Below are 13,664 nucleotides of genomic sequence, written 5' to 3' on the forward strand. Positions count from 1 at the left end.
TCAAAATCTGGGGTGTTCAGGTTTTTTAAATGCTAAATTGAAAGAAATACGTCAAGTTTATATTGACCAAATTTTGACCGTATCACCCTTTAGTTGAAATCGGTTCAGATTTAGATATAGCTCCCATATATATATATATATATATATATATATATATATATATATATATATATATATATATATATATATTTGGACTAATATGATCACAGAGGCAAAATTTGTACCCTGATTTACGTGAAATTTTGCTGAGGGAGTAGAATTAACATTCTAACTACGCTTGCTAAATTTTGTTTAAATCGGTTCAGTTTTAGATATAGCTCCCGAATATACCGTTCGACCGATTTAGACTCATATACCCACAGAGCCCAAAGTTTTACCCCGATTTACTTGAAACTTTTCACAGGTAGTAGAATTAAGGTTCTGAATATGCATGCTAATTTTGGTTGAAATATATATATATATATATATATATATATAATATAAACTTGACGTATTTCTTTCAATTTTGCATTTAAAAAACCTGAACACCCCAGATTTTGAAGGTGTGTGTGTGTAGAATGTTGCTCCTATTTTGATTTTGGAATTCATTCTTCAGTTGTCAAAATGCCGTCCAAGCAAGAAGAGCAGCGTATCAAAATTTTGCTCGCGAATCGCGAAAATCCGAGCTACTAGCACGCAAAGTTGCCAAATCAACCGTTACAAATGTAATTAAAGTGCTTGGGGAACGTTTGTCGACAGCCAGGAAGTCTGGATCGGGGGGAAATCGAAAACCGGAAGCCGCTGAGACGACAAAGAGAGTTGCCGGTAGTTTCAAGCGAAACCCTAACCTCTCTCTCCGAGATGCCGCAAATAAGCTGGGTGTATCGTCTACAACCGTGCATCGAGCCAAAAAACGAGCCGGACTATCGACTTACAAGAAGGTAGTGACTCCAAATCGCGATGATAAACAAAATATGACGGCCAAAGCGCGATCCCGGAGGCTGTACACGACGATGCTGACGAAGTTTGACTGCGTGGTAATGGACGACAAAACCTACGTCAAAGCCGACTACAAGCAACTTCCGGGACAGGAGTTTTATACGGCAAAAGGAAGGGGAAAGTAGCAGATATTTTCAAGCACATAAAACTGTCAAAGTTCACAAAGAAATATCTGGTTTGGCAAGCCATCTGTACCTGTGGCTTGGAAAGCAGCATTTTCATAGCTTCCGGGACTGTCAACCAAGAAATTTACGTGAAAGAGTGTTTGAATAAACGTCTGCTACCTTTCCTGAAGAAACACGGTTGTTCCGTACTGTTTTGGCCGGATTTGGCATCTTGCCATTACGGTAAAAAGGCCATGGAGTGGTACGCCGCCAACAACGTGCAGGTGGTTCCCAAGGACAAGAACCCTCCCAACACGCCAGAGCTCCGCCCAATTGAGAAATACTGGGCTATTGTCAAGCGGAACCTAAAGAAGACAAAAAAACTGCTAAGGACGAGCAGCAGTTCAAGGCAAACTGGATTTCTGCGGCGAAGAAGGTGGATAAGGTGGCTGTACAAATTCTGATGGCAGGTGTCAAGCGTCAGGCCCGGCAATTCGGATTTGGAAAAGCGAAAGCCTAACTGAATATTTTTCCTGAATTTTATACTAATTGAACTTGAAAAAGAAATTTAATTTGATTTTTTAAATAAACGATTTCACCGATTTACACGCGTTTTCCCTTGACCAAATTTTGACCGTATCACCCTTTAAATTTGGCACAAATAATGATACTATTAGACGCAACTTTTAAACGCATCACGATCAGTATCCCACATACAATGCACAAATATATATACTACATACAATACATACAAATGCACAAACTTATTATACCCTGTACCACAGTAGTGATGAAGGGTATAACAACTCTTCATATGTTTATACCCAGCAACAATTTATAGAAGTTGTTCCGAAGGCACAACTACAAAAGCCCTTCCAAATATGTCGTCCCAAAGATCTTCTTTATTTTAACTACACAGGAAGTTCTTTTAATTCATGTTTATACCCTCCTCTATATTAACTTTGTCATTCCGTTTGTTACACATCGAAATGTTGCTCCAAGAGCCCATAAAATATATATTCTGGGTCGTAGTGAAACCTGAGTGGATCTAGCCACGCCCGTTCGTCCGTCCGTCTGTTGAAATTGCGCTAACTTCCAAACGAAAAATGGTCTCTAACAACCATACAAAAATTGGTTCATATCGGTCCATAACTACATATAGTCCCCATATAAACCGGTCCCAGATTTGATCTCCGGAGCCTCTTGGAGGAGCAAATTTCATCCGATCATAAGCGTAGGAAGGCCTCTGGGGAGGGGGCTTAGACCCCCCCAGAAAAATTTTAGCCCCCCCCCAGAATTTGAAAACCTATTTACGATTTTACATTTTTCTAAAAATTAAACAAGTATATACAACCGCACAAAGTTCCGCTAAAGACTTTCATGCACAATCGAATTAATTTAGTTGTGGTAGCAGTTGCCGATGGCAATGTTTGAAATCTGATATTTATAAAATAAATCTGTGGTTGAACTTTTGATTTAGTTGAATAACTAAAGCTCCTTTATTATTTTATTTAGTCTGGTTTAGTCAATTTAATTTAAAAAAATAGTAATTGATACTATTCTTTCATAAATTAATATCTTAATAATGCTGCAAAAAAGCATAGCCAAAAAGAAGTGAAAATCTTCTTTTTGGGTGTGGAAGTGGTGCAAAATTGGCGGAGAAGCGATGAATGTAATATGAAATTGTCATAGAACGAATGTCCACCGTTTCAACAGCCGTTGCAATGAATTTGCATCACTTCTTAAGTTGTGATGCAAATTCAGTGTTTTGAATGTGAATAAAAAAAATTTGTTATATTTTCCCAAATAATTAATTTTTATATTTTTTATGATTTTTAATGCATTCTAACGCTTGTTTGAAACGTTTTCCCTCGAATATTTTCAAAAATTCTATCAAAATGTCTATAATGAATTTAGCATTTTTGTGGCAAAATTTGAATAATTTGTACCATTTTATTTATTCTTACCTTTTTTTAAAAGAAAACAAAAAAATACGCATTAAAATATGAAAAAATGAAGTAAAAAAACTTCCTGTGTAGTTAAAATAATTAACTTCTTTGTGAGGACATTTTTGAAAGTGCTTTTAAAGATGTGACATTAGAACAACTCCCAATTTTTTTGCTGGGAAAAGTGTGGAACTACTTTTAGTTGCTTTATTATAAATAAATTGTCGAGTTATTGTTATTCATTTTTATGCCTATATTGTTATTCATTTTTATGAAATAAAACATTAATTGAACCTATAAGTTCAGTCTATAAACTTTCAGCTAGGGGGGGCTATAGCCCCCCCTAGGAAAATTGTCTAGCTACGCTAATGTGTATGGTATCTAACAACCATGCAAAATTTTATCCACATCGGTCCATAATTATATATAGCACCCATATAAACCGATCTCCACATTTGACCTTCGGAGCCACTTGGAGGAGCAAAATTCATCCGATTCCGTTGAAATTTGGTACATTGCGCCAGTATATGGCTGCTAATAACCATGTCAAACTTGGTACATATCGGTCTATAGTTATATATAGCCCCCAGATAAACCGGTTCTAATTACTTTTGGACTTTCCTATATATACTGGTCAAGAACTGAATTATGTACATATTTAATCTGCCTTTTTATACCCACCACCATAGAATGGTGACGGGGGTATAATAAGTTTGTCATTCCGTTTGTAACACATCGAAATATCGATTTCCGACTATATAAAATATATATAGTCTTGATCAGGGAGAAATTCTAAGACGATATAACGATGTCCGTCTGTCTGTCTGTATGTCTGTTATAATCAAGCTACAGTCGTCAATAATGAAGCAATCGTGCTGAAATTGTGCACAAGCTCGTCTTTTGTCTGCAGGCAGGTCAAGTTCGAAGATGGGCTATATCGGTCCAGGTTTTGATATAGTCCCCATATAAATCGACCTCCCGATTTGGGGTCTTGGGCTTATAGAAACCGTAGATGTTATCCAATTTGCCTGAAATTGAAAATCTAGAGGTACTTGAGAACCATCAAAAGATGTGCCGAAAATGGTCCGTATCGTTCCATGTTTTGGTATAGGCCCCATATAGACCGATCTCCCGATTTTACATCTTGGGTTTATAGAATCCGTAGTTTATATACAATTTGTCAGAAATTGGAAATTTATTGGTATTTTAGGACCATAAAGAGGTGTGCCACAAATGCTGAGTATCGGTCCATGTTTTGGTATAGCCCCCATATAGACCGATACCCCGATTTTACTTCTTGGGCTTCTAGAATCCGAAGTTTTTATCGAATTTGTCTGAAATTGGAAATCTAGAGGTATTTTCGGGCCATAAAGTGGTGTGCCGAAAACGGTAAATATCGGTCCATATTTTAGTATAGACCCCATAAGAACGATCTACCGATTTAACTCCTTGGGTTTCTAGAAACCGTAGTTTTTATCCGATTTGCCTGAAATTGTAAATATTCTCGTATTTTAGGCTCACAAAAGCGTGTATCGGATTAAGTTTTTATCGGTCCATTTGGTAATGCCTCCATATAGACCGACTTCACTTCTTGATGATATAGAAGGCGCACTGATCATGAAAATTGCTTGAAACTCAATGTAAAATTTCCAGATTTTACTTCTCGGGTGAAAATCTACAGATTTAAGATTTCAAATCAAGACGTTATTTTATAATTTTCTTGCACACTTACAAGAGATGTTAATGATTCCTCTAAAACTCAAACAAAAATGGTTCTTACAAATCCAGAATCTGATATAGTCCTCATAGATGAAATCTTTAAATTTATCTTCGGGAAGTGTCCTCAAGCCCTCCTGAAATTTCAAAGGAAAACCTAATATTTGGTTCATGGTGGTGGGTATTTAAGATTCGGTTCGGTCGAACTTACTGCTGTATATACTTGTTTCGTCTAAATATACCACATATGGACTAACTTACAATTTAGAAGACGGTGTTAAGAAGTTTTAAAATACCTTGCCATCGGTAACATAAGTGTTAACACAATCCAAGTAATTCGATTGTGGATGACAGTCTTTAGTAAAAGTTTCTACGCAATATATGGCGGAGGTTACATAAGATTCGGCCTGGCCGAACTTACGGCCGTATATACTTGTTATTATTTCAAATTAATATTTGAATAATAATTTATCAAATTATTGATAATAATTTTTCAAATTTATCAAATTAATATTTGATAAACCGATCCTCAGATTTGGCTTGCGGAGCCTCTAAGAGAAGAAAATTTCATCCGATCCGGCTGAAATTTGGTACATGGTGTTAGTACATGGTCTCTAACAACCATGAAAAAATTGGTCCACATCGGTCCATAATTATTATAGCCCCCATATAAACCGATCCCCCGATTTGGCTTTCGGAGTCTCTAAGAGAAGCAAATTTCGTCCGATCCGGCTGAAATTTGGTACATTGTGTTAGTATATGGTCTTTAACAACCATACAAAAATTGGTCCATATCGGTCCATAATTATATATAGCCCCCATATAAACCGATCCCCAGATTTGGCTTGTGGAGCCTCTAAGAGAAGCAAATTTCATCGTATCCGGTTGAAATTTGGAACATGGTGTTAGCATATGGTCTCTAATGACCATGCACAAATTGGTCCACATCGGTGCATAATTATATATAGCTCCATATAAACCGATCGCCAGATTTGACCTCCGGAGCCTCTTGGAAGACCAAAATTCATCTGATTCAGTTGATATTTGGTACGTGGTGTTAATATATTGCCTCAAACACCCATGCAAACATTGGTCGAAATCGGTCCATAATTATGTATAGCCCCCATATAAACCGATCCTCAGATTTGACCTCCGGAGCCCCTTGGAAGAGCAAAATTCATCGGATTCGGTTGAAATTTGGTACGTGATGTTAGTATATGGTATCCAACAACCATGCATGAATTGGTTCATATCAGTCCATAATTATATATAGCCCCCATATAAACCGATCCCCAGATTTGACCTCCGGTGCCTTGTGGAGAAGAAAAATTCATCCGATCTAGTTGAAATTTGGTATCTGGTGGTAGTATATGATATTTAACAACCATGCCAAAAGTGGTCCATATCAGTCCATAATCATATATATCCCATATATAAACCGATCCCGAGATTTGATTTTGGAGCCTCTTGGAGGAACAAATTTCATCCACGTCAGTTGAAATTTGATACATTGTGCTAGTGTATGGCCGTTAACAACCATGCCTAACTACACTGAAAAATATATTGTCGTGAGGTCAAAGATTTCATGTCTTTAAAATACGAATACAAATTTTTCTTAGCATAGAAGACGCATTTCTCTAAAATAAAGTTATTTTCCTTGTCCAAAAGTCGATAAACTTTTCAATGAAGTCGTGATTGTCCTTATATTTAAGTGGTTTGACTTAAAAATGGGTATCTTAACATGAACGAAAAAATTTATAGGCTATAGTCTTGACTTTATTAATTCAGAAAAATTCTTTAAATTTAATGAAATTGTCTTTAAATTTGTTGTCTTTCTGCATCTTGACTACAAAGCAAAATATCGTTCAAATATAGGACATGTTTTTCAAAACTTTATTTTAAAGAAGTTTTTTACTTCAAACATAGCATAATTTCTACTGGAAGTCGAGTCCTAATTTGAAAATAAAGTTGCCGTTAACTCGTTTTTAAAGGACTTTGATAGCATATGAAGAAAAAAGCTGAGAAAGCGAAAAATTAAAATTTGCTTCCTAGAAGCAAGTACACAAAACCTAAATTTAAAAGAGAATTGTGTCTTAAAAGTATCCTTACTTGTATTCTCCGCTTCTTTGGCTCGGAATCAATACCAAATTTTTTAAAGTAAAGACAAAATCTGTGGAACCGAGTAAGTGTTTTTTTTCAGTGTAGGTCCATATCGGTCTATAGTTATATATAGCCCTTAGATAAATCGATCCCCAATCACACAAAAATTGGTCGGTATCAAGTTCACAATTGTATATAGCCCCCATATAAACGACCCCCATATTTCAATTCTGGCTCTTTACGTATCGTGCAAAAAGTCCATATCGATTCGTAATTATTTGTAGACTTACCTATACATAACTTTTTTTGTCTAATATATACCACGTATGGACTAACTCACAATTTAGAAAACGATTTTAAGAAGTAACCCAAGTAATTCGATTGTGGATGACAGTCTTTAGTAAAAGTTTCTACGCAATCTATGGCGGAGGTTACATAAGACTCGGCCTGGCCGAACTTACGGCCGTATATACTTGTTATTATTTCAAATAGGTTCAGAACGTGTAAGAACTGATAAAATGAAAAAAAAAATTGTCGGAAAAAAATCAAAAAAATTGCGAATTTTTTCAAACTATTTGAGGGCAAACGTCTCAGACAAGCGTTAAAAAATAATCTGCCAAATTTTAAGAAAATTTTACTAAAAATTTACAAATTAAAAAAAAAAAAAACATGAAACTTTTGATCAATTTTTTTGACAATTATGAAAAAATGCTTGTCGAATTTGAAATGTTTTCATGATTTAACATTTATCAGCAAGGGAAAGTTGTTACTTCGTTACAAAGGGAGAACTTACTTATAATGGACTTTGAGGGTAAGAAAAAAATTATATTAAATTTATATTTTTTATTTCTATAGACAATTTTATAGACAATTTTGTCAAAATTTTATTTCAATAGATAATTTTGTCAAAATTTTATTTCTGTAGAAAATTTTGTCAAAATTTCATTTCTATAGACAATTTTGTAAAAAAAATTTATTTATTTAGAAAATGTTGCCAAAATTTTATTTCTTTTAGAAAATTTTGTCAAAATTTCATTTCTATAGATAATTTTGTAAAAATGTTTATTTATTTAGAAAAAATTTCATTTCTATAGAATTTTTTGTCAAAATTTTATTTATTTAGACAATTTATTCAAAATTGTATTTCTATAGAAAATGAAATACCTCTTTGTTGGAGAGACATGTTTTGAAAATTCTACCAATATATCAAGAATTCTACCAATCTACCAAACCGTAAAAAATTGGCAATCGTGGTTAGAATGCATTAAAAATCTAAAAATTATTTATTTGGCAAAATATCACAAAATGTTTTAACTCACATCCAAAACATCGAATCACACCTTAAGAAGTCAGACAAATTCAGTGCAACGGTAGCCACCGTGGTGCAGTGGTTCGTTTCTAATGCTGGCGAAGTCGGCTATAAAATGGAGGTCCCTTGTCATTGAGCTTAACGTGGAATTTGGCAGCACTCAGTGATAAGAGAGAAGTTCACGACTGTGGTATTACAATGGACTGATAGTCTACGTGAGTCTGATACATCGGGCCACCTAACCTAACGGCTGTCGAAATGGTGGACATTCGTCCTATGACAAGCCTATGTTAAATTCATAGCTTCTGCGCTAATTTTGCAAAACTTTCGTGCCTACGCGTTTTTTGCCAGTCCATGGTCTGAGGGTGAAATGTTTGTCGACCCAGGGCTTCAATAATGTCCTTAAGACAATTTCCCGATAAAATGCGACATATTCATTAAATGTGGTTTTATCTGCTAATTAACCGTTGTACGTTAGCTCCATAAATGTGTAAGACATACAAATGTGTGGTGCAAAATTTTATTAAAATAATACGTTAGACTCTATTAATTTGGAAAAAAAAACTAAAAACGTACACATGTCTACGTTTTCATTCGAACATTGTCCACGTTAAAGGCACACCTTGTTTTGTTGGCATTTCGAGTTTCTAATGTGAGTATATATTCGTGGTGTTGTTGTTTTAGTTGCGTTTCTATTAAACCCATGATTCTGATGTTATTTTCCGCCAGCAAGGACACTCGCAACAAACACCAAAATGACCAAACCAAATGGCAAACATCAAAACTACAGCAACTTCACTACAGCAGTAACAGCAAACATCGCCAACAACAAAAGAGAAAGTACGAAATTCAGCTTAAATTTTATTGACAATCTAAACAAAGTACAATGGCGGTCATGTGACAATACAGCCATGTACTTGACGGAAGGTACGAGTAAAGCCTCCATGTTTTCCTCTTTTATCCTATGAATGGACATTGAATGTTAAGCGAAACATACATGTTACTACCTTGCCTACGGCTGCGATGGTGTCTTTATTTTACACTGGTAATACAGTGGTAAAAAACAGAAAATTGTTAAAAATTTCCAGAGAAACAAGTAAGAAATGTCTAAAGACGTTGTGCCCTTTGCCACTTTGTAGACCAACGCAGCCGTTCCACAAGAAAACCGTTAAAAATTTCTACGTAAGGTCCCAGCAAAAAAAACGTCGCCAAAAAAGTAATGAAAATGTTCTTTTTGGATCCGGAAGTGGTGCAAAATTGACGCAGAATCGATGAATTTAACATGGGCTTGTCATAGGACGGAAGTCCTCCATTTCAACAACCGTTGCACTGAGTTTGCATCACTTCTTTAGGTGTGATCCGAATTCAATGTTTTGGATGTAAATTAAACAATTCTGTGACATTTTGTAAAATAAATAATTTTTATAATTTTCTATAATTTTTAATGTATTCTAACGCTTGTCGGAAATGTTTGACCTCAAATATTTTCAAAAATTCACAATTTTTTCAGATTGGATTTAGCACTTTTTTTTGACAAAATTTAAATGATTTGTACCATTTTATGAATTCTTACTCTGTTTTTAACCTATTTGAAACCAAAAAAGTTAAAATTACCCATTAACAGTATGAAAAAACTAAGTTATAAAAAATTGAATTAAAAGAACATCTTGGGTAGTTAAAATAAAGTACATCATTGTGAGTGCATCTTCTGGAAGTGCTTTTAAAGTTGTGCCTTTGTAAGAACTTCCAAATTTTTTTGCTGGGCTGCTATCATCAAAATCCGCCATATATAGCGAGTACTTGGTTGCTGATAGAAATACAACAAACTAAAACGCTACATTTTTAGAACCTAAACCACATAGTGGTCAGGGTATAATAACTTTGATCTGCCAAAAAATGTGCCTACCAGAAAATTGATTTTAGACCCCATAAAATATATACCAATCGACTCAGAATCACCTACTGAGTCATTCTAGCCCTTGGTGTCCGTCCGTCTGTCCGTGTATTTATTGTTCCCAAGATTCCGGTTGCAATTATTAACCGATTGTAATGAAATTTGGGTATGACATTTTTTGGGCACAAGGACGAACGCTATTGTATGTAAAAATCGGATCAAATTTAGATATATCTCCCATATATATATATAAGATTGCGCTCATTTACAACCCGATCAGCGTCAAATTTGCCACAAGGTAATCTAATTTACCACCCTTGAAGTGTGCAATTTCGAAAAATCATCGAAATCGGTTCAGATTTAGATATAACAGGTTGGCTGATAAGTCCCCGGTCTAACAAAGAAAAACACAATTTTTTTGTCAAAATTCGTTTTTATTATTCAACATAGTTCCCTTCAAGAGCGATACAACGATTATAACGACCTTCCAATTTTTTGATACCATTTTGGTAGTACTCCTTCGGTTTTGCCTCAAAATAGACCTAAGTTTCGGCGAGCATCCTTTTGATGTCTGAGAACAAGAAAAAGTCACTGGGGGCCAGATCTGGAGAATATGGTGGATGGGGAAGCAACTCGAAGCCCAATTCATGAATTTTTGCCATCGATCTCAATGACTTGTGGCACGGTGCGTTGTCTTGGTGGAACAACACTTTTTCTTCTTCATATTGGGCCGTTTTGCCGCGATTTCGACCTTCAAACGCTCCAATAACGCCATATAATAGTCACTGTTGATGGTTTTTCCTTTCTCAACATAATCGATAAAAATTATTCCATGCGCATCCCAAAAACAGAGGCCATTACTTTGCCAGTGGATTTTTGAGTCTTTCCACGCTTCGGAGACGGTTCACCGGTCGCTGTCTACTCAGCCGACTGTCGATTGGACTCAGGAGTGTAGTGATGGAGCCAGGTTTCATCCATTGTCACATATCGATGGAAAAACTTGGGTGTATTACGAGTTAACAGCTGCAAACACCGCTCAGAATAATCAACACGTTGTTGTTTTTGGTCAAATGTGAGTTCGCGCGGCACCCATTTTGAACAGACCTTCTGCATATCCAAATATTGATGGATGATATGACCAACACGTTCCTTTGATATTTTTAAGGCCTCTGCTATCTCGATCAACTTCATTTTACGGTCATTCAAAATCATTTTGTTGATTTTTTGATGTTTTCGTCTGTAACCACCTCTTTCGGGCGTCCACTGCGTTCACCGTGCTCATTTCGCCGCGCTTGAATTTTGAATACCAATCAATTATTTTTGATTTCCCTGGAGCAGAGTCCGGAAACTCATTATCAAGCCAAGTTTTTGTTTCCACCGTACTTTTTCCCTTCAGAAAACAGTAGTTTATCAAAACACGAAATTCCTTTTTATACCCTCCATCATAGGATGGGGGTATATTAACTTTGTCATTCCGTTTGTAACACATCGATATATTGCTCTAAGACCCCATAAAGTATATATATTCTGGGTCGTGTTGAAATTCTGAGTCGATCTAAGCATGTCCGTCCGTCGGTCTGTTGAAATCACGCTAACTTCCGAACGAAACAAGCTATCGACTTGAAACTTGGCACAAGTAGTTGTTATCGATGTAGGTCAGATGGCATTGAAAATGGGCCATATCGGTCCACTTTTACGTATAGCCCCCATATAAAGGGACCCTCAGATTTGGCTTGTGGAGCCTCTAACAGAAGCATATTTCATCCGATCCGGCTGAAATTTGGTACATGGTGTTGGTATATAGTCTCTAACAACTGTGCAAAAATTGGTCCACATCGGTCCATAATTATATATAGCCCCCATATAAACCGATCCCCAGATTTGGCTTGCGGAGCCTAAAAGAGAAGCAAATTTCATCCGATCCGGCTGAAATTTGGTACATGGTGTAGGTATATGGTCTCTAACAACCGTGCAAAAATTGGTCCACATCGGTCCATAATTATATAAAGCGCCCATTTAAACCGATCCCCCGATTTGGCTTACGGAGCCTCTAAGAGAAGCAAATTTCATCCGATCCGGCTGAAAGTTGGTACATGGTGTTGGTATATGGTCTCTAACAATCACGCAAAAATTGGTCCACATCGGTCCATAATTATACATAGCCCCCATATAAACCGATCCCCAGATTTGGGTTCCGGAGCCTCAAAGAGAAGCAAATTTCATCCGATCCGGCTGAAATTCGGTACATGATGTTGGTATATGGTCTCTAATAACCATGCAAAAATTGGTCCACATCGGTCCATAATTATATAAAGCGCCCATATAAACCGATCCCCAGATTTGGGTTCCGGAGCCTCAAAGAGAAGCAAATTTCCTCCGATCCGCCTGAAATTTGGTACATGATATTGGTATATGGTCTCTAACAACCGTGCACAAATTGGTCCACATCGGTTCATAATTATGTGTAGCCCCCATATAAACCGATCCCAAGATTTGGCTTGCGAAGTCTCCAAGAGAAGCAAATTTCATCCAATCCGGTTGTAATTTGGAACATGGTGTTAGTATATGATCTTTAACAAGCGTGCCAGAATTGGTCCATATCGGTCCATAATTATATATAGCCCCCATATAAAACGTTCTCCAGATTTGACCTCCGGAGCCTCTTGGAGGAGCAAAATTCATCCGATCCGGTTCAAATTAGGAACGTGGTGTTAGTATATGGTCGCTAACAACCATACCAAAATTGGTCCAATCACACAAAAGTTGGTCCATATCGGTTCATAATCATGGTTGCCACTAGAGCCAAAAATAGTCTAACAAAATTTTATTTCTATAGAAAATTTTGTCAAAATTTTATTTCTATAGAAAATTTTGTCAAAATTTTATTTCTATAGAAAATTTTGTCAAAATTTTATTCGGTTCATAATAAAATTTTCATCATTGTCAAAATTTTATTTCTATAGAAAATTTTGTTTAAATTTTATTCGGTTCATAATCATGGTTGCCACTCGAGCAAAAAATAACCTACCAAGATTTTATTTCTATAGAAAATTTAGTCAAAAGTTTATTTCTATAGAAAATTTTGTGAAAATTTTATTTCTATAGAAAATTTTGTTAAAATTTTATTTCTGTAGAAAATTTTGTCAAAATTTTATGTCTACTTTGTCAAACTGAATTATATACGTATTGGATCCATCTTTTTTGATTTAATATATACCACGTATGGACTTACATACAATTTAGAAGATGGTGTTAGGAGGTTTTAAGATACCTTGCCATCGGCAAGCGTTACCGCAACTTAAGTAATTCGATTGTGTATGGCAGTGTTTAGATGAAGTTTCTACGCAATCCATGATGGAGGGTACATAAGCTTCGGCCTGGCCGAACTTACGGCCGTATATACTTGTTTTTTTCGTTTTTTTTTTTTTTTCACAATAACAAAAGTTGCTTCACAAAAGACGCTCTATCTCACGAACTAATTGACTTACAGACGTCAAATTTTGACACGAATTATTTGAAGGTTGGTACTATATAAAAACAATATGCATTTAATACTAGCGACGCCATCTATGTGTCAGACCGCGGACTTATCAGCCAACCTGTTATTTCAAAGAAAA

Source organism: Haematobia irritans, chromosome 4 (genome assembly GCF_050003625.1).
Source record: "Haematobia irritans isolate KBUSLIRL chromosome 4, ASM5000362v1, whole genome shotgun sequence".
Taxonomy (NCBI): domain Eukaryota; kingdom Metazoa; phylum Arthropoda; class Insecta; order Diptera; family Muscidae; genus Haematobia; species Haematobia irritans.